The sequence below is a fragment of the Heterocephalus glaber genome, unplaced genomic scaffold (assembly GCF_053883595.1).
Source record: "Heterocephalus glaber isolate CG9 unplaced genomic scaffold, H.glaber_assembly_v1.0 deba00001442, whole genome shotgun sequence".
Taxonomy (NCBI): Eukaryota; Metazoa; Chordata; class Mammalia; order Rodentia; family Bathyergidae; genus Heterocephalus; species Heterocephalus glaber.
Window position 1 is genome coordinate 40,096,508 of NW_028258296.1, and position 27,576 is coordinate 40,124,083.

At 34.5% G+C, this 27,576-nt stretch overlaps 1 pseudogene; it reads left to right on the forward strand.

Moving 5' to 3' along the window:
- Positions 1–2,574: 2,574 nt before the first annotated feature.
- On the forward strand, positions 2,575–3,597 carry LOC101705681 (tropomyosin alpha-4 chain pseudogene; annotated as a pseudogene).
- Positions 3,598–27,576: the final 23,979 nt, after the last annotated feature.

Genomic DNA, 27,576 nt, shown 5'->3' on the forward strand with positions numbered 1-27,576 from the left:
CCCCAGTAGCTGGGATTACAGGCATGCACAACCATGTCTGGCTCAATAAAGTTTTTGGTATGTAAACATTCAACCAATCTAACAAAATTTTTTTACCAGCTTTATGATGAATTAACTGTACATACATACATGGATCTAATATTCAGCTCTATTTTTCTGATTTTCTATCTTTACAGATGCATTATGGTGTTCTTCTTATAGCTATATAATATTCAATCTTTTCCTGGCTATTTTACCATTATTTTACTTTATAACTATCAGGGAACTGGCATCAGGTCCCAATCTCCTGCTTGGTGCTATGCCACATGGAAAGAAGACACAGAGACAGAATTAAACAGACAGAGATGCGGGGACCCAGGATGACCAGTGCTTGAGCAGTCAAAGGCTTGAACAAGAAAAGGTCCTGAACACCCAAACGGTCAATATTTATTGATGCCCTCATAGTTAGATTGAAGTAAAGGGGCTATGTGGAATTGCTATTGATACATTGATGATGCAGGCAAGACTTGTAAAGGAAGAGACAATGCATTCTTGAATCAAGAACAGAATAGACAATATAGGTTGCGGTTAATAATTAACCTTGTTTTTTTAGTAAAGAAGGTCTTAACTTTGGGGATGGAATTTGGTGGTGAGTAACCCAGATCTCAACTGCTACATTATCTCACATTGGCTCCCATAGCCTTACAGGCTGTCTCTCTGGTCTCCACTATGGCCATTGGTAGAGAGGTTGTGCTAACCTGTACACCAACTGCAATGCTCCTATGAGTCACTTAGGCTTCAATTAGAGTCAATTTTTAAAATGAGTCGATTGTGAGGTTAACTCTACAGCCTGTGCTGCTTAGAGTATGCTTTGGGCATAATCAATAGGGTGGTCTCCCACAAATAACAATTTCATATAGGCACATCACATATAGAAAATAACAGGATATTGAATACTACTTGATGAATTATCACAAATGGAACAGTGGTAACGTTTGCAAAAATTCAGATTTGGAAAATTCAAATTCCCACTCACGTCTTTTCCCAATCTTTATACCTTTCCTCCTCCCCAAAAGTCAGTTCTCTCCTTCCGGTTTAGATCTAAAGTGTTCCCCCAAATTCTCCCATGTGATGAAAATTCTCATGTGTGTGGAGGCCTCATGATTGAATCATAGTGCCTCTATACTCATCAGTGGATTTATCCATTAATGAGTTCAGTGGTTGAATGTGCATTATTAGGTGGGGTCATTTGGAGGTGGATCACTAGAGGTTGACTGAGACAAGTGTTTTCTTGTCCCCAGTTCTTCTTTTCACTCTCTGGTTCCAGGATCCCAATGGTTGAGCACCTTTTCCTCTGCCATGTCTCTCTGCCATCCTGTTTCTGCCTGACAGGCAGCCATGGACTAAATGATGAGCCAAACTAAGCCACTCCTCCTTCAAGATGTAGATGTTGCATGTTTTCTACCAGCAACAGGAAAATGACTAGTATGTTTCTACCATTTACTTTTTTTTCCTGTTTCCCTACTAAACTTTATAAGTATAATGATGTACCATTTATTCAACTTACTTTGTACTCTTTTCTTAACATTTTGTTTGTAAAGATCTCTGGTAGTGTTGCTCTTACTAGTTTCTTCCATCACTGTATTATACTCCCTTTGTCTGAATATAGGCTATTTTATGTATCTATTCTAATGACTGAATATGTGGATTGTTTTCAGGTTTAGGAGGTTTTGAGTAATCCTGTCCACCATGAAGCTATTTTGGTGTACTTATATGTTTATTTACCGGGAATATATACCTAGGAATTTATTTGTTATATCATACATTATGTTCACATTCAGTTGTAGTAGATAGTGCTAAACAATTTTGAAAACAATACCAGATTTTACATATATCTGTAGTACATGTACCTTTTAGTTACTACTCACTCTTGGGAGTACCCTTGTTTTGCTTATAATCTTTAGTTAATCTAGAAGGTAATATAGTATGTATATATTATATGAATAATGTATGGTATCTTCATTAACAACTTTTAAGTATACTTTTGAGCACTTTCCTTAGATTTATTGATCATTTGGAAATCCTTTCCATGATACACTTGTAAGAATTTCCCCATTTAAATTTTTTTCTTTATCAGTTTTTAATTTGTCTTTGTTCATTGTAAAAATATATACTTTGCTTAAGATGTATATTAAAATATATTGTCACCTCTGTTTTTCTTAATAATTTATTAATGGAGCATTTGACAACTAGAAGTTCCTAAATTTAATATAGTTTAAATTGTTTATATTTTCTTAAGTATGCTGCTTCTGTGATTATTTCCAGAAATCGTTGCTAACAAATAAAAATGGCAGTCTCCTGTTTTTCTCTTTGAACTTGTGCTGTTGGGATTTTTTTTCCAGTTTAGAATAAAATAATCAATTGATAGACTATAATACCTCCTCCCTCAGTTACAAAGATAATTGAGGATTTGACCCTTGTTTGAATAACTATCTACTTTTAAAGATAATGGAATCTGGCTTAGTTAATCATACTGAATTCATTTACAAGAATAGAAATTGGATATGTATGTGGCTGTCAGTTATTTATGTGAAAGACAAAAACAGTGTACCTGTTTGTCAATAATTTGGGGGATACTTACAATTAATGATTTATCAGTAAATTATAAATGCAAGCTAGACACATAACCCTGAGAGGGGTTATGTGATTTCTAAGATATGAAAGCTGAGACTGAGAGCCCGCGTGCCATGGCCTCACTCAACTCTCTGGAGGCGGTGAAGGGCAAGACCCAGGCTCTGCAGCAGCAGGGGGGACGAAGCAGAGGACCGCGTACAGGGCCTGCAGGGCAAGCTGGATGGCGAGCACGAGCCAGGAGAAAGCTGAAGATGTGGCGGCTCTTAATTGATGCATCCAGCTTGTGGAGTAGGAGTTGGACTCGGCTCAGGAACGACTGGCCACCGCCCTGCAGAAACTGGAAGAGGCAGAAAAAGTTGCAGACAAGAGCGAGAGAGGAATGAAGGTGATAGAAAACCAGGCCATGAAAGATGAAGAGAGGATGGAGATCCAGGAGTTGCATCTTAAAGAGGTCAAGCACATTGCCGAGGAGAGGAGGCTGATCTCAAATATGAGGAAGTAGCTCGTAAGTTGGTCATCCTGGAGGGCGAGCTGGAAAGGGCAGAGAAGCGTGCGGAGGTGTCCGAACTAAAATGCTGTGACCTGGAAGAAGAACTCAGGAATGTCAATAACAATTTAAAATAGCTGGAGGCTGCATCTGAAAAGTATCCTGAAAAGGAGGATAAATATGAAGAAGAAAGTAAACTTCTGTCTGAAAAACTGAAAGATACTGAGACCCGCACCGAATTTGCAGAGAGAACAGTTGCAAAACTGGAAAAGACCATCAATGACCTGGAAGAAAAATTTGCCCAGACCGAAGAAGAGAACGTGGGCTTACATCAAACACTGGATCAGACGCTAAACAACTTAACTCTATATAACCCAAAACGGAAGAGTCTTGTTCCAACAGAAACTCCAGTGTCATCCTTTTTGCCTTGTAAGAAGCTTCTTTTGTTACTGCATCTTCGCTTTGCTGGAAATGTCAAACCAATTATGAATACATGACCAAATAATTTGTATCAGAGAAGCTTTGGGCACCAGTTTAATCACCCCCCCCCCTTTTTCTGAATGGTACCAGCTTTTTCAGCTCTATTTTTATCCTTAAGTTGCATTTATTTCTAAGATAAGGCAAGGTATTTCATAATGAGCATATTCTCATAAGACTGAGGTCTGCTTTCTGGGAGAATAGTCAACATACTTTCAAGAACATAAGATTCTGATATCTAGTAATTGGTTTAAAATGCTACAGAATATAATATTCTGTGGGTCACCATTGGCCAAACAACAGGAGACTAGGGACAATCGTAGTAAAATGGGTGCGGATTTTCCATCCAGAGCAAAAAATTAATAAGGGCTATTGTGGGAAGTCATAAACCACAGCTAGAGTAACCTAGTCATCCTGGCCCTCCTCAGTACTCCACTGCAGAACAAATATTCTCTGAGCCATCAGCACAAGAATGCCTGGGAAATGGTCATAATATTTATTCAAGTATTTTCTGGATACATCCTGAATGCTATGCTCTTCCACAAATCCCCTTCTAAAGTGGTTCTCTGATGAGCGCTTCTCTTACTTTAACAATGGCCCATGTTCTGATGTAAGGCTACGCACTTGGCAGGAATATGCTGTTTAGACCTACCCAGCTCAGCCATATTCAAATGACTGCTGGCCACCAAACTGAGCAAAACAATTGTTCTCTATGAAAAATACACAACAGCAAAGTAGAGATCAAAAAGTAATCAGTGTAGCCGGGGATTTAGCTCAGTGGTTCCAGCACCTGCCTTACAAGCACAAGGTCCCGAGTTTGATCCCAGGTACCAAAAAAAAAAAAAGAAGAAGTAATCGGTGTAGCTTAATCTCCACACTTTAGGGAATGTCAAGTTGAAGATTTTCTCATCTAGAACTTGAATCCCTTCTTCCAGACCAAGTTAATAAAAGTTCAGGAAACTCCTGATTAAACTGGAGAACTTTGTAGGCGGGGGCTGAACATCTTGGTTTTTTTGTAGTTTTGCTTTCTCATTTAACATCTCAGAGCTGAAACATTCCACATTCCCCAGCAGTGTGGGGGCCAAATCAAGTTTACAATTCTGACTAAAAACCACCCTGCTTCTAGCTTATCTGAATCCCCTGCCCCTCACTCCTATTTATTAAGCTTCACGCTACCCAGGAGATACACTAGCAAATTGTGCAAATGAATAAAATCCACACTCTAGATTCTTACAACTGTATCATATATAATAGTATCATTTTTCTACATTTTGGTCAAATAAATTTTTATAGAAACTACAAAAAAAAAAAAGAAATGAAAACTGAAGAACCTGACATCTATATAAGCAGTTTTCTCAGGGCTAGGTGGTGAGTGTGTGTGTCTGTGTGTGTGTGTGTGTGTATGATGAAGTAGCAGAGAATATGCCTGAGAGTTGTGGGGTTTCTGGCATGCAGAGTCTGTTTTGTACCTTTTCTACAACCTAAGTAAATGTAGTAAATTTGTCGTTTGAATCCTTTCCCTACCCCTCTTTATTTTGGGTGGTTATTCACATATTTAGATCTACAATCCTTTAGAAAGTAATTAATAAGAATGTGGGTAGTGGTTAATTCAATTCTGCTTAATATAGATAATAAAAAACTATAATAATTTACTGCAAAGATTCATTTAGAGTGCCTATCTTTTCATGTGTGTATATTTAAAGATTCTGTATTATTCCATTGTTTTCTTTCCATTTTTTGTTGCATTTTTTAAAGTGCAATTTTAAACTAAATCTTTATATGTAGTTGTAATATCTTTGAACTTTGTCTTTATTCTTCAAGATTTTCTTGGCTAAACTTGGACTTTTTTATTTCTATGTACAATTTATAACTGATGGATCATTTTTCATGAAAAATACTATACATCAAAGACTGAATTGCATACTAAGGTCAAATTGGGAAAAATTGATTTCTTCATATTATTTGAAGTCCATAATGGATTAATATGATATATTGTTCTAAGTTAAATAAAATTATATATTGAAATAGAGAAATATTTCTTTAATTTCTATTATATTTGTGAACCATGTTATTTTCGAATTTTGTAGAAATTATATCCTAATAGTAATCTATGGACAGTAATTTTGTTTTCTTTTTATTACAATTAAACATGTTGGTAAGTTTGGGAGCTAAATTTATTCTCTTTTCCAATACAAAACTGAAGGTTTTTGGTGAAAAATTTTACTTTTAGTTGTTTAGTATTTTTTAAGATTTTATGTTCTCTAATAATTTTTCCATTAAAATTTCCACTTGTTTTTTATTTCTTTCCACTATTATTTAACTGAATTATCTATAATAAAAATATAATCTTACTATTATTATATATTTACATATTTTAATATACTATTCTCTATTTTATAGCTGCAATGATTTCATAGGATTTTAAAATTTAAAGAAGTCATAAGATTGTATGGAACACGGTAGGGCTTTAGACAAAGTAAATGATACAGAAAGTAAACAGAATAGAAGAAGACTTAAGGTCCAAAATATACCCACGTTCAGTGGCCAAGATGCCTTCTCAGCCATGCTGCAGGTGACTCATCTCCAGATTATGACTCGTTAAATTGAGTCCAAGAAATCTGGTTTCAGAAGAGCCCAGGCAAAAGTTTCCAGGGGTGTCTGAAGTTCACCATGAGTTATACTGTCATAACAAGTTATTTAATCAGTTAAGCAGGTAGAACTAGCCATACTTACCTCTTTAAAAGTATTAAAACAGAACAAAAAAGCAAACTTGACATAAAAAATATAAAAAAGGATATTATCAAATTATCTCATTTCATCCTTATTTTTGCCATGAATCACTACCACTCTTCCAGATATTTTTTTGAGATAAACATAAATACTTCCCAATCTGGCTGTAAGAGAACTCTTATACAACATTCACGACCATCAATTATTTGTATATATTTTCTAATTTTCCCTTTACTAAATTTTTATATCAAATTTTATTGCATATAAATGACAAAGCATGTATATTTTAGGTATATATTATGTTTTGAGATACATCTAGATTGTGAAATGTTATTAAAATCAATCTAATTAACATACCCATGACTTTATATATTAATACAAATTCTTTGCTTAAGAACATTTTATTATGCCACAGTCAAAAAATACTCTTAGGTATAAAAATGTGCTCAGTGTCTCACTCCCAGAGACACAGTAAAAAGTAAAAAAGATGTCCACTATACTGTAAACAGATTAAGGAAAAAATATTTATGACATTTAAAAAATTCATTCATATACAGAGGCATAAAAAAATCCTCTAGTATGATTTTTACTTTTCTAAGGGGATTATATTTCAATTTTTATTGTATCTTCAAGATTTTGGTTATCAAATTATGGGGTAGAAAGAAATTTCAAAGAAAAGCTAAGTTCATATTTTAAAATATCTCTCCAAATTAAAAATTTCCCAATTAATGGTAGTGTTAAAATTTCAATTTAACTTTTTGAAAGAAATAAACATACAAAAATTATGAGAGTTATTGACATTGCTATATAAGACTTTTTATCAAAAAAACAAACCTTTGATTATTTCCGTGTAATTTAACCCAAGCAACTTCTGAGAATTAGTTCTGCTGTAGTTCATATATAAATAAAAATCTACAGAGACATATTTTTAACTTTGTGACTTACCTGATAGACAATTTACTTGAAGGCTAATAAGTGGCATTTTTACAAAAGCATTATATTTTCTTTAAAAATCTTAAGAACAGAACTTCGAAGTACAGAAATGTACACTGTAATTTTGAAATAGGAAGCAAAACATTCACCAGAGATGAGAATATTTTTCAAAGTGTTAATTTAAAATAATAGGTATTCTCTTAAGATTTAATATTACTTAAATCTTAGCAAGTTAACATGTTAAAATTTTGCATCTCTGCAGTTGGAGATACAGTAAATTTCTTACTGGATAATATCTGCTATTAGTATAAAAATATCAAAAATTTAGTTTTCAACTTTAAATAATTTTAAAATAATCACATCTATCTCAAAGTATTCTGCAGAACTTATTCCTAAAGCAGAAAATTATGAAATTGTGAAGCAAATACATCCACTCCCACTGTGGTAATTTATAGAAGCTACAAAATGTCAGCAAGATTAATGTGACAGAGATTAAAGTGACAGAGCTGGAGGTAAACTATGAGTTACAAAAGAAAATAAGTTTGGAGGAAGGGATTTAAGTAGTATGTTATTTTCATACAGTTGTAAAGTATAAAATCAAAATAAACTTCAATGTTATCCTAAAATATCAAGATATCAGTATCTCTTCATGTTATGAATGCTACAAGAAAATGTCATTAATGTATCAATTAGAAAATTACTTGTTAAATAATGTCTATAAACAATGAAGGAAGATAAAACCAAAGATATAGGTAATAGTATTTATCAATTATTTAACTTATGTTCGAGGCTTTATTCTTAAAGATTTTCTTCTAAAGAAACATCACCTTTAGCGTTAAATACATAGTTAAGGCTACTAATCTCTATTTTATTTGCTTAAATCCCAATCAGTTATACATAGATGCTGTGATAAATTCATTGCAAAATATTTCCACATAACTTTCGACAGAGTGACCAAATTACAATTTAACTACCAAAAAAATAAAAAATAAAAGTAAGAAGCTCAGGAGAACTGGACAAAATAATATAAACAGATAAACTTAGAGCATAAAATGAAATATTTCCATATCTCCTTTGATTATTTACAACATGCTCATAAGCAAAATATTACACCAAATATATGGTCACCTTGAAAATAGTAATATATGTTAGCTTCCTGTGTTTTGTAACACGTTATCACATTAAACAGGAATAATACATTACACTGAATATCACCCTTCTCTGTGGATCCTGCATAGAAACCTTGTGCTTCAATTAACATACAAAAAGAGGTCATTATTTTTTAAGTGAAAAAAGTTTCCTTTTTTTGTTATATCTACTTGATGCAGAATCAAATCTACATCTACATTATAAATACTGGATTTCGTTATGTCTAAAAAAATGATATTATTTACATAGGTATATACACAAAAATAATAAACACCAATCTTAGCACACTGAAATCCAAAAAAGAAACTTGGAAAACTACGTAATATTATTTTTACAAAGAATTGTTCCATAGTGTTTATATCACCAAAACAGAAATCGAGTACATATTACTTATTATAAGGTTGTAGTTCTTCACACAAAGTACATTATTTTCTGATAATCTAGTTGTGCACATAAGGTCTGCCAACCAGTATACTTAATGATGATAGAAAGAATAAAATAAAGATTGTTTAGCAATAACATACTATGGATCCAAACATTATTTTATAGTGCTTATAAGAATCCTTAACTCTGTACTCTGAATAAACACTTCTTTAGTTTCTATTTGATTTGTGATCTCATCCAGATTCAAGTACCCTCTTCATGGTGCTAACTTCTACATGTATATCCTCAAACAAGTGTGTTATTGCAAATCCAGAATCATGTATCCAATTATTTACTATAACTAATGGTACAGTAGAGTTTGACCCTTACTATGTCCAAACTGAGTCCTGGATAATTCTCCCAAATCTACCATAGATTTCCTCATGTTTACTTAATTACCATTCAATTATTTTAGATACACAAGTTAGAAGCAGATAACAGCTTTGATCTTCCTCTTCATATCATATTTAATCACCTAATTTATTCTGTGTGTTTTACTTTCAATATACATCTAGAATTTTATCATTTATTATCTTCATTGATATTCTTGCTGAAGTGGCCATAATTTATGATGAGTTTTTCAGTACTCTACTTAGTTACTTTTTGACTGTATCAGTTTCTCTAATCCACAAACAGACAACATGGTATTTTAAATAACTAAGTCATATAATACCATATCATTTGAAATTCTCTAATGTCTTTCCATGTCACAACAGTAAGACTAAAATACTTTAAGAATCATCTCGTTCCCATTGTTTTTTTTTTGAATGTATCAACTATTGCTCAGTTTCCTATTAAAAGAGACCATCTTCCTTGGTGTTTTAGATATACATTTAGCATTGGCCTATACTAGGGTCTTTTACCAAAGCTCATTTTCTCACTATCTTTGTGTACTGCTTTAAAAGCTAACAGTGATATAAGGTTACCATGTACAATTGGAGAGGCACTCCATCAACATATATACAAATTTATTCACACCTCCATTTTATATTTTTCTACATTGATATGTTTATCAATATATGTATTTACCTACCTACCCATATACTTATGTGGATATAAGTGTATATAATTTTGTGTATCCATATATAATTCTTTAAATTCAGGTTTAATTCCTTTAAAGTAATATTTTAATAATTTTTCACTCATGTAATATACAATATCAAGATATAAAATGGAGTAACTTTCTCCTTTTTGATAACTAAGGCTAAGACACTATATTAGACATACACATCAGGCATAGGGAAAATTCCATAACTTTCAGATTTCTTTCCAGAGTTTCTTTGCCTTTGTGTTTGAATTTGAGCCACATTGATGGTAACAGAGTGTTGCATTGATGGCTTTCTAATTTGTACTTCTTCTTCCCAATAATAAATTGAAGCTTTTCATTAAGTACTGAGGAAGTTAACTTGCTATTCTGGGGGCTATTTATCCATTTTGTTTTTATCTTCAATTATTTGTCTTTTTTTGACAATGCATTCAAGTGCTTTGAAAGATTTTAGATCTCTCCTAGACTGTTTTTCATAGTATAAAACTTTAAATAACTAAAAAAAATTATTTCTATATTTATAAATATTTAATTTAGAAATAATTTTATAATTAAAGCAACTTGCAATAATAATAGTTTTCTTTATAAATTCCTCAGCTTCTCTATCAATAGCATCTTATAAAATAGTATGTAGCATCTCATCGATGTAGCATGGGTTACAATACTGTAAGCTGAATGATAGATCTGAATTTCTTTAGTTTTTAAGAATTATTTTTGAGAGGATGGCATACACATGTGTATTTATATAACTACCCCAAAGTCAAGATATTATACAATAGAACAATTAAAATTTAATGCATATCTTACAATTTGTAAAGTTAAAAATATAGTCACTATATAAAAAAAAAATTATTCTCGGGTATTTTTTCCAAGGAAATTAAAACATAAGTAATAGTTCAAATTTGAAAGAATAAAAATGACCAAAAATAGAACAATGATTATATATACTCAGATATATCTATGCAAAGGAATATTATTCAGCAAGAAAAACAGCATCTTGATATACAGTGCAATTTGGATCATTGCAACAGTATTAGAGTAGAAAAAATTAAACTCAAAGGTTTAATATTGTATAATTTAGCTTATATCACATTCTGAAAATGATAAAATTATAGGGATGTAGAACAATTTAGTCACTAGTGATTAGAGTTAAGAGTGTGACTATAATGAAGCTCAAGGGAATATTTACGGTAATTAGGCCTAAAAGAAAAAAATCTTAAAAACACACTTTATCTTTGCTGTCTGGCTGCTTCAAAGTCTTGAATAACTTCAAAATTATTTACATTGGTGGTCATTTTGACTTTGAGGAAGAATCAGAATTTTCCTGGATCCAGTGGATGAGGTGGATGAGATGTGTGAGGACACATTTGTAACAGCCTGGCCTTCCGTCGGATGACACTTACATGCAGCATAAATCGTATTTTTATCACAGTTTGTAAAGATACTCAACAAAGAGGACTTCCAGACCTGCTTCAGAAAGTGTCAAGACCAATGAGATAAGTGTATTTGAAGCAAAGAGGAGCTCTTTTTAGGAGATTAATGAAAATGTGTCTTTTATTGTAATTTTAAAAAATTTAGACATGAATTGTATATTTTAGCCACTACTTATATATGTGAAGCATGAGACAGAAACAATTTCAAAATAAAACTAATGTATAAGTGACAAAAATGATGGAATTTAGGGAAAAAAGATATCATAACTAAAAATATTATGAAAATTATAAAAAGGAATTATAAAAACGAATAAAAACGGGAATATAACTTGCAGAGTAAATGAAAATATAAAATAAACTTAAATGGAATATTTATAAATAAAAATATTTTATATAAAACAAATATTAATGGAATGTGCTTAATGGTAGATTAAATAGACACTGTAGGGAAAATTTGTGAAATTAAGGAAATAGCAAAAGACATTATCTAAAATAAAGACACAGGGAGAAACACTGAGAAAATGAATACATTTTATCAGACAATTAACAAAATCAGGTAGTATTTCATTCATATATTTTTCCTCCTGAAATGAGAATGACAAGAAGAGGAAGAGAAAATATTTGAAGAAATAGTAACAGTGAATTTCCTAAAAAACTTCATAAACAAGATATTCAATGAACTTCAACCAGAATGTAAACAAAGAAAAGAATGACAAACCATATTGTAATCATATTGTTGAAAAACAGAGACAAGGAAATTTTTTTTTTTTTTTTGGTACCGGGGATTGAACTCGGGTCCTTGTGCTTGTGCAGCAGGCAGCAAAACCACTGAGCTAAATCCTCACCCCAAGGAAATATTTTTAAAAGCTATCAGAAATAAATGATGCATGTATTTCATGCATACCACAAAATGCCGTGAATGTTACTCTTCCCCCAATATGAACAAAGATTCTTTTTTGTAATTTTGCATGTTTTATTTTATTCCTTAAATACAAATTTTCAAAGAAAACTTGCTGCATTAAATATGTGTACCATGCAGTTGGGCAGTAGTGTACAACTATCATCACAGATATTCAGGAGGGTAAGGAAGTAGAATCAGACTGAGTAACTCAGAAATATCCGGCTTCAAAATAAAATTTAAAAAAAAATATAAGTACTAGGGACCTAATTCAGTAACAAAGCATTTGCCTATCAGGTGCAAGGTCCTACCTACATTTAATTCCCAGGTTTTTTTAGGGGGGGCATGTGCGATATAAAAACCTGGTATGCAGAGAGTTTAATGTCTCATTGGAAGTTTGCATGGACTTAAAGTGTAACCTTTATATATAGGTCACAAACCTATATCCTTGCACACAATGAATATTTTTATTTATTATAATTATTTGTATCCATTTAATCTTTACTTATATAAAAAATCTCATCTTATAAAAATTAATAGTAAAAAGAATTTGTCATAAAGTAATGTACTTTTTTAACTTGAGTTTTAAAGTCAATGTAGTTTGCTCTGCATCTTTTAGAATCTTTGATTTTATTATTATTACTTTGGAATCTTTAATATCCTTGTGCATCAAATGTGAAAGTTACTGTAAGGAAAACCAAAAATGATGGTGAGAGAAAGGTAAAACATTTAGGTGATAGAGCCAAAAGAAATGATGTGGCAGTAGAATCTTTCTAGGAAGGGTGCAAATCAAAAGATGCAGGAGACATTTAAACCCCAGTAGAAAATTCATGTGAGCCAAGAAAGACCAGAATCTGTTCAGTGGAAAGATTCATTATGTTACAGATTGAATTGATGCAAACAAATAAACATAGGCAATATTTCTTAACTATAAGGATAAATATAAAAAATCTGTAAGCTTCTGATCAGAAATTGTAAATTATGAACAAAGGAATCATAAAAGAGAATGGAATCTGAACTCTGAAGTGGAATGTTATAAGCATGAAACTTGAATGATATCAACAGTCTATTGAGAGAAAAAATTTCAAGCTATGAAACCTTATCTGACAAGATAAAAGAAAGATGCCAGAATACAGGAAGGCACAGATAGTGTATCAACCATGTACTATGTCTGAGAAAAATTCATGCAAAAAATACTATCATCAAGCAGAAGTGACCCAGAACAGCAAACTCAAGGTAGGGAAAGATGGAAGAGAAAGGAAACATGGCTAAGTAATAAATCACACGGATTCTTTTTTTAATTATTAAAGTGCCCAATAATCTTTTGTAGCTCCAAGCAGGCTAATCATATCATGAAGCAATCAACACATCTGTGATACCAAATAGAAATTAAGTGGGAGTTAGGCAAGAAAAACATCACCTGGGACCAATGATTTTTAAAAATGGGAGCTAGAATAACAGAGTAATGATCAGATTTTTCAAAATTTTCACAACACATTAAGTTCTATATTTGAAAGAGGCCAACTGTTTTGGAATTAAAATCAAAACATAGAAATGGAACCAGGAGAAACTAGATCAGAAGCCCTCAAAAACCAAGAACAAGGTAAGTGTGAAGCATGGGGCCCTGCTTCACCTTCTGTAACTCCAGCCATTCTGATCATAAAAGGTTTAGTGACTAACTGATCCAGGGGAAATTTCCTAGTAGATCTCTTTCTATGTTTCCCCTGGGAATATCTATTTCCCATCACCCCCACGGCTTCAGAGATGATAGATACCTATTCTTAATTCTTTGCCCTACTGCCCTTTAAAGATATGAACATACATACACAAACACACATAATAATATTAGACTTGATTTATTCTGTTTTCTCTTTTATGTAGAACAATATTGGAAATATTCCTCTTGATAAAAATGGACTTATTCAACTTGTCCTTTGTCAGGCTTTCCCCTTCATTTCTATCCAGTGTCTCTACATGTGGTGGACAACAGCAAAATTGAAATACATGTATTCCATAAATCCATCATACCTTTTTTTTCCTTCCTGTGCTTTTCTCACACTATGCATTTAATTTAGTATCTTTTCCCAAACTCTTTTATCCATCTATCCCTTTATCCACCTATCATCTATGTATATCACCTTCTAGTGTTAAACTTTATCTCATTTTGTAAGACTTAGCTCAATTTTATTCCTGTCAGATCTAACTACTAACCTTGTCTTTCACTATATTCCACAGAATTGCGTTAATATTTTCATCCATCATAATAACATTTGATTGCAATTATTTAATTTCAATCACAGAAGCTATGTATTTCAGAATCAAAAAGCAAATTGCAGTAATCTCTGTATATCTGGATTATAGCACAATAACTGATACCTAGTAGTTGCTCAATAAATAAAATGAGAGAATAAATGAACTAGTATTTTTATTTTACTCTTGTTATTTTTATTATTTTAATTTCACTACCTACAGCATTATCATTAAAATTTGGGGTTTTTTACTATTGTTTATTTACTGAGAAAAGACTTACTACTATAGCAGGCTTCATTTCATATACTTTAAGTAATGTTGGTAAAGAAATTTGTCATTTCTTAATTATACATTTTTAATACATTTGTCATATTTTGACAAATTAAATAGGATCATAAAATACTCAGCCTAATTGAAATATAAAGACATTTATGGATTGTAGATTAATAGTTCTGACATTTAAGGCTGAATTTCAATACAGACTTTACAATTATTATTATATATAATTATATAATTTGCATGTGTAAATTAAACAGTATAGACAGAATTTTTACTAAACTTGCAGTGTATGTACTTGTGAAAGTTATTTTGACCTTTTAGAAAACTTGACTTTTAATAAGTTGTGTTTTTGAAACATTAATGAACTGGACTCTTTAATAAGAAAAGAAATCTAGTCTCTCAAAAGGAATTATCAGCTGATATCTTGATAGCCAAACAATCAGCAATTTAGTTACAATATTAAATGTGGCATTAAATTTTTAGTCTTCTACCCTGAGATATAATAAGATAAATAGATGAATTTTATACTGGATAAAACAAAAGAAGGGTGGAGGGAGAAGGAAAAAGAAGGGAATTGTGTTATGTACACGTACCAATCCCCTACAGTAATGTAACCATTATGTACTGCAAACATGTACTCTGTAAAAGTCAAAAAAATAAGAAAAAAATAAAATTGAGCAAGAAATAATATCTGATAAGGTACTCTTTGTCTCAAAACCTGAAAGTTTAAAGAAATAAAAAATTCCTAACTTCCTCATTTTTAATTGAATATACATCAGTAGCAGTGCAGTTAAAACTTCACAAGCAACACAAGAATTCAAATAAGGGCATATAAGATCAAAAAAGCCATCCAATGGAAGACAGAGCCTTATCACTGACCTATGCTATACATGTGGATTCATGTGACATTGATAGTTTGGTTGGGTTAATTCATCTGCTTTTTGAAATCAGGCAATTAAGGACCTAGTCAAACCTTGGCTATCAAGGTCATTTTCATGATCGATGACTGAAGAAACTCTTCTTAAGGAGAAATAGCACTTGCAATCCAATTGCCTTCTTCATTGGTATACAGCCCCCTTTTCTCCACTGTGCTTGTTGCTTGCTTTTGAAAAAAACCAAAGTAATCCTGCAGACTACACTCTGGAGGTAAGGCAAAGAAAACACCTTTGAATAGAAATCAATGAACTGAATCTTATCTCCTCAAAAGCTGTCTTTGTTTTTATATAATCCTTCAGGTAAATTCCTTTCACTGACTCTTTTAAAGCAGAAACTCTAAATTCAGTATTCTGCAACATTTTTCTCCTCAAATAAATATTGTATTTTATTGAATTTTTCAATAATACAATAACATAGTTAAGCAAATAGCTTATTTTCAGTGGTAGTTTGATATTTTCCTGTAATATATTATTTTTAATCTCAATTCTATCCTAAAAATCTCATGATTTTTGATTTACTGGGGTTAAAGTTTACATTTAATATAGGTCTGTAATAGTAATTCATTATATTTTATTTGTACATTCATTAATCAGAAATGAAAGTCTTTGAAGTTTCATAATATGCAGGTTGTCAGGTTTGCCTAAAAATTTACTGCTCTCTAGTCAAAATAAAAATAAAAATGAATATACCTTATTAATTAAAATACTGTTTACTTAATATTTATAATGATTTCTTCAGTCTTCTTTTTAATTCAAAATGAATACTTAATTCTGTTTTAAACACTTTCATGTATTCATGAATTAATTATTTTAAAATTAATATTTCTAATATTTCTTCCTTTTTCTGATTTTGAGGTTTGAATGAAAGTCTTTTCTACAGAATTATATCTGCAGCCTTTTTAAAAAAATTTTTAGCCTATCTCACTAAATCAATAAATTGCCTATGGTGATCTTCCACTTGCAATCCTCTGCACCCATTCTCCTAGAAATGCTGAGATTATAAGCATGAGCCACCATGTATGGATATTAATATTCTCTTTTATCTACCTGTCTGAATATCTAATTATTAATTAATTGCTAAAGACACTTTGTCATTACTTCTCTGGACTAGTAGATCAACTCATATTTTCAAAATAAAATTTGGGCTGGGGATTTAGCTCAGTGGCACTGCACCTGGCTCACATGAGGAAGGTCCTGAGTTTGATCCTCAGTAGCACAAAAACAAACAAAAAAGAAAAGAAAAGAAAATTTTATAAATATACAACTTTATATAACACAAATCTATTTTATTTGCATTTAGTTTGCAATTTTTCAAAACAGAACTATTGTCACTAAATGATTCTAAGCATTCATAAACCTACCCAAAGCTTCCATGCATATGTGACTAATGCTCACAAACAGAATATTAGAGAAACCAAAAGTCTGTGTGGGTCAGAAGATTTAAGGACCTTTGAAAGGAAGGTAAATGTACAGAATATTAAACTCTTTATCAATGAGTTTTTGCTAGTGTGATTTTCAGTACAAAACAACAGTAGGGCTTTTGTGGTTTGTTTTTATTCATGCCAAATTTTTGGTCTCTTTGTCAGGGCTTGCTAAGGAAGTGACAAAACTGATTTAAACCAAATCAAATACAGGAAACCTCAAAGGTGACAGCTGTGTCCCTGCAATGTAGTTAGGCTGTTGCCAAATAACTATGGTGAAAATTACAACCACAAGAAACTACTGCTGAGTAGTTTACTAAATTAAAGAAAATAGCTTTGTTGGGAATGACTTGCTTTCAGAGTTGAAAGCAGCAACACATAAATACAAGTAATACACGGTGGGCCCAACAGATTCTATAGACATCCCACAATAGATCAGCTTTCTAGGGTGAAGGATATCCAACAATCAGGAAAGGTGGCCTGCACTATGAAAGAATTATCAGAAGATGATACAGAGAATGAATTACCTGTAGCAGCAACATTATTTATTAAGGTTGCTCTGGGGGGCATAGAAATTATAGACATACAACAAGAATTTTGAAAATCCACAAAACCCAGTAAGCACTGAAGTTGTGTTTAAAAATAGTCACCTGAATAAGACCTTCATAAAACCTTTTCTCATGTTCATTTTCCTTTGTTACTGTAATGCTTTTCTGCCCTAAATCCCAGCATTAGAAAACCCCTGTTGATACTAGAAAAGTAAGAATTCATGGTCAACAAACTGAAAGGTGTAAAATTAGCAGATTTCAAAACAGCACAATAGCCCATTGTAATCAATTATCTGTTACTTTAATCAATTTTTTTTTTAAAGAAAGGCTTACTTTAGGTTGCAGTTTTGAAGCTTTCAGATCATAATCAATTAATCCCATTTCTTATGGTTTGTGGTAGCACATCATGGTTAGAATATATGGAGCAAATCCACTCACCTCATGATTTATAAGCAAAAGAAGAGGAAAGGGCCAGGGGCCAAGCCCCAAGCATCCTACTCAAGGCGATACTCTCAATGATCTGAAGACCTCCCAGTTGGTTTCATTGATTAGTTTCCACCACTTAACCAACAGCACCAAACTGGGGACCAAACCTTTAACATATGAGCCTTTGAGTGACATTTATGATCTAAATTATAATATTCTTTTACTTACCTCTTCTACAGTATGGATTTACAATGACTCTGAAAGCCTCATATGTTAAAGTTCTTCAGCTTGGCACCATTAAAAGATGATAGAACCATTTAAGAGGTGTGATGGTTGAGTGACTGTGTCAACCTGAGAAGTTTTATATATAGGGAGGGGAGGGGCTTGTTGGGGGAATGGGATAAAATGAAATAAAATTTATTTTGAAAATAGAGAGAAGCTCAGCTAAATTGGCTCAGCAATTCCATGCCTTAGGGCATGGAAGATCCACCCTAGGGTGGCTCCTCACCTGGATTTTATAAAGGGGAAACAAGGGAGGACTCCTTTGTTTCTGTTCCTCTGGAAGAGCTCCCGTCTTTATCTTGGACATCATATTTTGCTTGCAGAGCAGATTCTTTGGCTTCCTTCATGGATCCTTCAACTTTCCTTCCACCATGGACTCCTCAGCCTTCCATTGCAGACCCATCGACCTCCTGATACGGGCTCGCACAGGACACTGCAGTGAGCTTCAGACCTTTGACTTAATCCTTCAGTCTCCAGTGATCAGGCAGATCCTCAGGACTCTTCTTCATTCGACTCTGTGGGTAGCTATTGTAAGCCATCTTGTAAATTCTTATATATTTATATATCTTGTGTTATATCTGTTTCTCTAGTAAGACCCGACTGATACAAGAGGGGTTATTGGGACGTCTTACATCATGGGCAATGTATGTTTGAAGGAAATAGTGGGAGTCTACCTCCTTGTTTTCTCTCTTTATTTCCTACCCATTGAGAGATGGAATGATTCCTTTGCCCCCTGTTCCCAACACACTGTACTATGCCAACATAGGCCAAGAACAATAGAGTCAGTCATGGGCTAAAATCTCCAAAACTGTGAGTCCATATAAATCATTCCTTTTTTGAAATTGATTAAATATTGTGTTACATACACAAAGCTAACCATAAAAGAAAAGTAGTACTGACATAGGAGATCAGGAAGGACCAACACTAGCAGGGGAAGTAGACGTGACCTGTTAATCACAAGATCCCGAAATACATGTGCAGAACAATTCCTAAACCCCTGCATATGGACTTCTTGCAAGAACTTCAGCAGGTTTTCAATAGGATGACCTAGACCTGCATTAGCCTGAGGTGTGGGATCTCAGCACCACCTCTACGAACCCATATTTAGAATTTCTCCTGGGTGTCATCAAGGTTTGGACAGCATAAAAGCCACAGACACCAAGAAGAGCTTGCTATTAGGACTTTCTTCACAGTAGCCAGCCTTGCTTTCACCAAGGTGTCCTTTCATTGGTTTTTCTCCTTTTACTCAACCCAGGCTCATTCTGCAGAGCCACTTTCTCCCTTGCTCTTCAGTTTCACTTTCTCAAATAAACTTGGACACTGCTTTTTGCTCATTTTGTTAGATTCTTTGATCAAGATGAGAAGAACCATGCTCACTTCAACAGCACATATGCTAAAAGATGAGAAGAACCTGAAATATAACTTCAGAGGGAGAAGTGAGCAACCTAGAACACAGTATTGTTTATTTGGTGAATAACTTTTGAAGGAGCTACCTAATAACAGTACCAAGTAGCTGTTATATCTGTACATGAGACCATGTGGTTTACAAGCCTTTAGAATTGATTTGGACAGGAATTTGGAAAACCTTAGATTTTTGTAAGTAGAGTTTATGGGTGACTATGGTGAGGGCTCAAAAAACCATAAATCCTAATAGGAATGCATATAAAACAAGGAAATGGAATTAAGGTTTTACAAGGAAATAAGGATGGTTTGAAGATTTGGGCAAGATGCTACTTATTTTGTGCATTGGCAAAGAACTTGGATACATAGTTTTCATGTCCTGAGGTTGAGTGGGAAGCTAAGATTAAAGGTAAAAACTAGTATATGTGGCTGAGGAAATTTCAAAGCAGCACAACATTCAGGCTGTGGTTTGAGCATTCTGGCTGCTTCTAGTGAATTTTACAATAAGAATTTGGAACAAAAATAAATGGAACAGAATAATATGAAAACCTTGCAATTTGGCCAGAAGATAAATGTGTGTCAAGGTGTAGCCAAGAAAGGTGCAGTTGCTGAAGAGATTAAAACCATTAAAAATAAGCTTTACCCTGAGACAATGAGAAAGATCTCCTTGGAGGCATCTCAGGAATTAGAAAGGCCATAGTCATCACAGGCTCAGAGATGTAAAAATACAAATTTGTTTCAAAGACTTTCCAGAACAGAATCTTTGAGTAGAAAGCCTCAAGGTACTGTAGTCTTCTCCCAAGACCTCCTTATCTAGCAAAACATTCAAAGGCCACTGCAGCTTTGGTTCAAATGGACCCAGTTGTGGTTCATGCTGGGAGTAGATCTTGGCATCATCCTTATGAAAATGGTTTTGTGTGCACACAGAATGAAATAGTTATTGGGTAATGGATGTTTCCACTGAGATGTCAAAGGACAGCCTGGGAGGCCAGGTAGTGTGTTACAGTATTAAGTCACACAAGCAACCCCTGACAAGGTTATATTTAGAGTTGCAAGAGTGAAGTCGAAACTTCCAGAGACTGTAAATAACATTGCAAAATGGAACTTTAAAAGTTAGATTTTTTTTTTTAGAGAAAAGCCACTTATCTAAACTTTCTCCTGCTTAATATAAGAGACATATAACTCCCAATTTGCTAGATATCAGATGTTCTGAGTGTTCCCTAAAATTGGAGAATGAATTCCAAAGGACAAAGGAGGTTAAGAGTAGGAAAGTTTATTGGAGAGTAGCTCTTGAGAAACAGAAAGGGTCCCACAAGTGGGATGCTCCTGAGATTATTTCTCTGAGAATGTTTTATAGTGCAAAATCACGAGGTGGGTACAAAGTGGGTCAAACTATAATCAACCAATAAGACTAAAAATATACTACAGATAGAGGCTGGGGATTTAGCTCAGTGGTTCTGCTGTCTGCCTCACAAGCACAAAGTCCCAAGTTCGATCCCCAGTACAAAAAAAAAAAAATTACAAATATAGCTGTTCCGTAGCTAATATTGATCCAATAGGAAAGGGGGGCACATACCAAGGACATATTAACTTGGCTTAACTTTTCTAAAATAGGATCCTTTTGGGTAAGGGATGGGCCCAGGAATTCTGGTCATCCACCCAGGTGGCTGATGCATATCGGAACTTAATGGACTAGGTGGTACCAATTATAGTATAATTTCAGATTTCCACTCATTCCTTAGGGAAGTATGCAAGTCTGGCCATTGCGACTTTAATCTCAAGGCTTTGTCTTCTTCAGATGCAGCTCCAGCCACAATTCTGATGTCTCCACTTTTCACTGACTTCTTTGATAGCCCAGTCCCTCTCTGATTGTATATTAATTTTTATCTAAATTAGCCATTTATAATATGCTAAGCACATAACCAACACCCCCTTCTCTCCTCATCCCAAAAGAGATTTCAGAAAACCCAGACATTGACCCCAGGAAGCCAGAGCCTGGTTTTCTTTTTACAAAAAACAGGAGAATAAGCTCAAGATATTTGGAGATGATAAAGCAATTATGAAACCTATAGTATCACTCCATGCTCTCTTTCTCCTCTGTTTCTTACTATAAACATAACTTACCAACCTGTACATGAGGAGATGATGATATGATGTAAATGAGTGCATCCACCTCCTCAGATCCCACTTTGAATAAGTCTCTTTTCTTTTTTCGCCAAAAAATATGGCCTACATTGATTTGGTCAGTGGTGATTAAAGGAATCTGAGAGAATGAACTTAAATTGCTGGTTAATAGGACTGAGATAGGAGATTAGGGAATGGTAAAATCTGGCCAGGGAAATAGGATACACCTATTAATTATAAGATCCCGGAAAACACACACAGAACATTTCCCAAAGCCCTGGACTTGAACTTCTAGGAGGTTTTCAAGAGGATGACCTAGATCTGACATCAGCCTCTAGGGATGAGATCCCAGCACCACCTCTTAGGACCTCTGTGTAGAGTTCTCATGAGTTTCCTCTAGATTTAGATAGCATAAAAGAAAGGCAGCTACAAGGAGCCAGTGGTACCATACCTTTCCATGATAGCCCAGTGTTTCTCAGATCCCATGTATACTTTTTATCTTTTCTCTTATCCTCTTTTTCTAGTTACGTAGTCCAAGCTAGCTCTGCAGATCTCCCAGTCTTCACTTTTACTTTCTCGAATAAACTTTGTCATTGATTTTTACTCATTTTGTTTAATTCTTCATTCAAGAGGAGAAGAACTTGGAATCAAACTCTAGAAAGGGAGGTGGGCAACAATGAACTCAGTAACATTTAGTTACCAGGCCACTTTTTAGAAGCAAGCTATCTGATAACATTTTTGGTGAGCCATCCAGGAGAGTATGTTTTGGCATAGCCAGCCTAAAAGTAACATTTTTGGAGATCTGAGCCAGGAAAGTACATTTTGTTGTCACTTACCATGAGAATACAGCTCAATATCAGAGATCAATGTGAGGCCCAAGTCTGCCAAAATTTTAATTTTTTCCTGTGAGTTTTTTTTTGTTCTTCTCTCCCTTTCTTTTCCTCACTCTGTCTCCTAGGCTGGGAATGCAGGAGATCATTTTCAAAGCGCACTGGGAGCTGTATGGTGCTTTTCTAGCCATGGAGAATGAGGGAAGGAAATGTAGGCTTTTGTTTTTCTAACTGCTTGAGTTCACTCTCAGGGTATGACTTGTTGCCCACATGTTTGTATATTGTCTAAATTAATCTGGTCTCTGCATACTCCAGTTTTATAAATGGCTTTCCTTTCTTGGTTTGACTTGCATTTGATTACTAGTTATTTTTGTTTTGTTTTGTTTTTAAATTAATCTGATCTCCACATACCCCAGTTTTATAAATGGCTTTTCTTTCTCAGCTTGATTTGCATTTGTTTGCTACCATTCATTTCACAAATGGTATCTGTCTTGGTATAATGATAGGATTAGGGGTGCCCCAACATTGGTACTTCTTTCTTGGTTTATATGATGCCAGGATTAATGGTGATATGATAGAATTAAGGATGCCCCAAACTGAGTGTGAATGATACCAATGAATAGGTTAAGATCCTAAATGAAATCATGTGGCTAGACATGAGCTTATATCAACTACTTTTTTTTCTTATTTACTAACTGGACTTATGAGCTAAGTATCTGATGTTGAAGAACAAGGGGAAGGAACCTCTTTTTGAATTCTTCTAACTGGTATAGTGGTTGTTTCCTGCATGAAAGAAAAACAACTTGCCCATTTTTAAATGGCCAAGGCTTTTGGTCAGAGCCAAGCACTGGAAACTCTGCCCTCTCTGTACTAAGAGTCTGCCGAAGGCCATCATTACCTGGCTCTTGGTCTTCCCTGTTTAAATCCAGGTAACTTGTGCCTGAATAGAATAACACTTAATATTTAAAAACCTGATTAATATAATTATAAGTGTATGTAAACAGCTATCCCAATTCTTATTACTTTTCAACCAGAATAAATATAAGAGATATTTTCTCATACAGTTTCTGGCTAAGTAGAGTCATCCTGGTCAAGTAGAATCATCAAGTGACTCAAAATACCAGCTGAGCCATTAAGGAGCTCTGAATACAAGTTAGTTTAATCATTAAGTGGTTCAATTAGGTGGCTAAAGGAAATTTGTTTGGGGAAGTTCTGCCCTTACTTCACAGGAGTTTGGAGTAGCTAAGAGAGTGGCTTTCTTCTGTAGTCTTCCATGCTTAATGATGCTGTTATCACTCTAAAGTTCTTGGATACAGATGTCTATGTCTTTTGTAAAATCTTACAAGGCACACCTTGTGGTTTTTGGTGTCCTCATTATGTGTGGGATTCCTCCTTTAAGGAGTGCGGGCCTAGTTGTCTCCTTCTGTCTATAGATCCCAAGACAAGTAAATGAGAAATCAATTGGATCTCACAACCATGTGGATTTCATTGATATTGCCACAAGATTGTATTCTCAATGAGTGGGAAAAGTTTGATCCTGAAAATCTAAAGCAGTAATACCTTATCTACTTTTGCAATATTTTTTGGATCCAGTATGAACTGGGAGGTGATGAGAAATGGGTATGGGATGGCACTTTTAATTATAAGACTCTTCTCCAGTTACAGCATTTCCACTTAATACATAAAATGTGAAATGAAATTCCTTATGTTCAGGCTTTTGTGACTCTTTATTGCAGGAAAGGCCCAAAAATTAAGAGGACAGACCTGTCCTGGCATCCCCACTTTTCTCTCAGGACACTGGGTCTCTGAGATATACAGATGTGCAAGAAGCTAAAAACTACCCAAATGAACAATGTGTTTTATAAAGGGAAGGAAACCACTTTAGAAAGGTTATTCACCATTTAGTAGAACCAAATTAAGACTATAATACTCAGGATGGACTACAAATTATGTCTAGTATGGTAGCTGCTATTATCATGGTGATGAAAAGATGCATTAAAAAGTCTGCTAATTATGAAAAAGTGAGTGTATTCTTACAGGGTGAAGAAGAAAATCCAGCTTTGTTTCATAACCAATTAGTAAAAGCCTTCTGCAAGTATACTAATATAAATGCATTTTCCAGGGAGGGAGAGATACTAATGAGACATCATATCATCTGTCAATCAGCCTCAGATATTTGACATAAAGTACAAAAACTTAAGATGGAGCCACAGACACCTATTTCCCCATTGCTTGACACAGCCTTTTCTGTGTTCAACAGTAATCAGGACCCACCGGAGAGAAAAGAGAAAAAGGCTCGACTTATGGCTATTGCAATTAGTAGTACTTTAAAACCAACCCAGATCATTTAAGGAAAAAACGAGGGACAGCAAAGGAAATAGTTTCTATTTCAAGTGCAAGAAGGCTGGACACAGTATGAGATTGCTCTAAGCCTCAGCCTGGACCCTGTTCCACATGTGAAGCAGCTAATATGCCTGAGTTGTAGCAGTGGAGTTCTGACTTTTTCCACTCCCAGAGAGAGGCTAGGCCAGCTGGAACCCTCATTTTCTGCTCTGTTGACTGAGGAGGCCCAGAGGAACCTGCAATGCCCCTGTCCACAGGCATCACCATCTCCTCTGAGGAACTGTGGGTGAACTTAGACATCATAGGTGAGTCAATTTAACTGCTTATTGATACAGGAGCAGCTCATTCTGTTTTGACTTCTTTCTCTGGAAAATTCTCCTCTTGGTTTAAGGTCCATAGTTGGAGTTGGTGTGACCCCTAGGGAGAGATACTTTACTCCTGTTCTGACGTGTCACTTTGCAGGCCAAATGTTTAACCTTGAGTTTCTAATTGTCACACAGTGTCCTGCTTCCTTTCTAGGAAGAGATTTATTAGCTAAATTGGGAGAAATTCTCAAATTCTGGCTCAAGCCAAAATGAATTTTAACTTTTAGGACTACACCATATCTCCCTGACCAAATTAGCCAACAAGTGGATCCTGATCCAATCAAGGAAGAGGCATATAAAGCCCCCAGGCTCTCATAGAAAAGTTTCTAAAACAAGTCCTTCTGACACCTTTCCAGTCCCCTTATAATACTCCCATTCTCCCTATAGCAAATCCCTCCAGGAGGATTCCAGATGGTACAACACCTCCACTGCATTAATGAGGCTGTCATTCCAATCCATCCTCTCATGGCAGATCCATATACAATTCTCTTCCAAATTCCAGGGGACACTAATTGATTCTCAGTCTTAGATTTAAAAGATGACTTTTTCTTCATTTTCCTACATCCAGATGCCCAATCCCTGTTTGCCTCCTGAATGGAAAAGTCCCATTTCAAGAAAAAAGCAGCAATATAATTGGGCAGTTCTCCTTTAAAGGTTTAGAGACAGTCCTCACCTTTTTTGATTGAGCATCTGAAAAAGACTTTAGGAACTTAAAACTTAAAGAACCATCCTACAGTATGTAGATGATATTCTAGTTCATAGCCAAGCTCAGAAATTATCTAACTATAGCACTGTATGGATTCTCAACTTGCTAACTAAGAAGAGATATAAAGTCTCCAAAGGAAGGCTGAAATATCCCTCCAAAAAATTCAATATCTGGGATATATTACACACCAGGGGAAAGACAACTGTCTAAGGACTGGATCCAGGCTGTGGTCTAGGGCCTCTTGCCACCAAACAACAGTTTTGCTCATTCCTAGTGATGGCAAGCTTTTTAGGATCTGGCTGCATAATTTTGGGCTAATGGCCAAAAAAGGTCATGAGGCTGTCAAAGGCACTGAGTCTGTGCCCCTAGAATGGACAAAAGTGACTGACAGTACCTTTAAGAAAATAAAGCATGCCCCTACTCAGGCTCTTGCACTGGGAATACTTGACTTAAGAAAACCTTTCTTTCTCTATGTATCAGAAAAGGGAGGAACTCTTTTGGAGGTCTTGGCCCAAAACCTGGGCAAGAATCCTGTCTAGTGTCATACTTTTCAAAGAGATTAGAGGGAGTGACTGCTGAATATCCACCTTGCCTAATAGTAATAGCAGCTACACTTGTCACAAAAGGAGCTACAAAGTTAACTTTGGAATGAGATTAGAAGTCCTGACACTCCATCAGGTCAGATCTATTCTGGAGACAAAATGTTACTTGTGGTTAATGGGGAAACAGCTAAGTATTAGTATCTTAGATACCCCTTAGATACTTGTATTACTATTATGCCTGCTTCTTTAATTCCTACAGGCCCAGAAGTTAGTCATTCTTGTGAATAAATCATTTCTCAGACCACTAGGAAAAATATCTGTGACCTGCCCCGCCAAGATCCTGAAGAGGTATTGTTCACTGATGGAAGTAGCTTTGTTCAAGAAGGACATCAAAAGGCAGTTTATGCAGTTGTCAACTCACAGCAGGTCACTGAAGCTAGATGTCTTCATCCAGGAAACTCTGCTAAAAACACGGAGAAAGGAAACACCTGTGGACCGGTTAAACCCAAAATGGAAAAATCCCTTCTCACTGATCCTTGCTACACCCATTGCAGTAAAAGTGTCAGAGATAGATAATTGGATTCATCTTTCTAGAATAAAGCTAGTCCCATCTGAAATGTCTGAAGTTCAAGATCACACAAAAGGAAATGGCTACTCCTGTGATCCTCTGAAGGCTTGAGATTTCTCTTCAAAAAACAAGACTCCTGCCCTGCTTCAGGGATCATAGAAATCTGACCTGCTCCTCATACTTGGATTAATAATGAAAGCCAATGGTCATTAATTGTTTTCTCATTGTTTCCTGACAGGTTTTCCTTTCTTAAACCCAGACAGTGGGACGCAACACCCTAAGATTGTTATAGATCACATAATCCCCAGTAGGTAGGGTCTACAGCCACTTCCAGCTTGACAAAGCTGTTGAAAACAGAGATCTACATC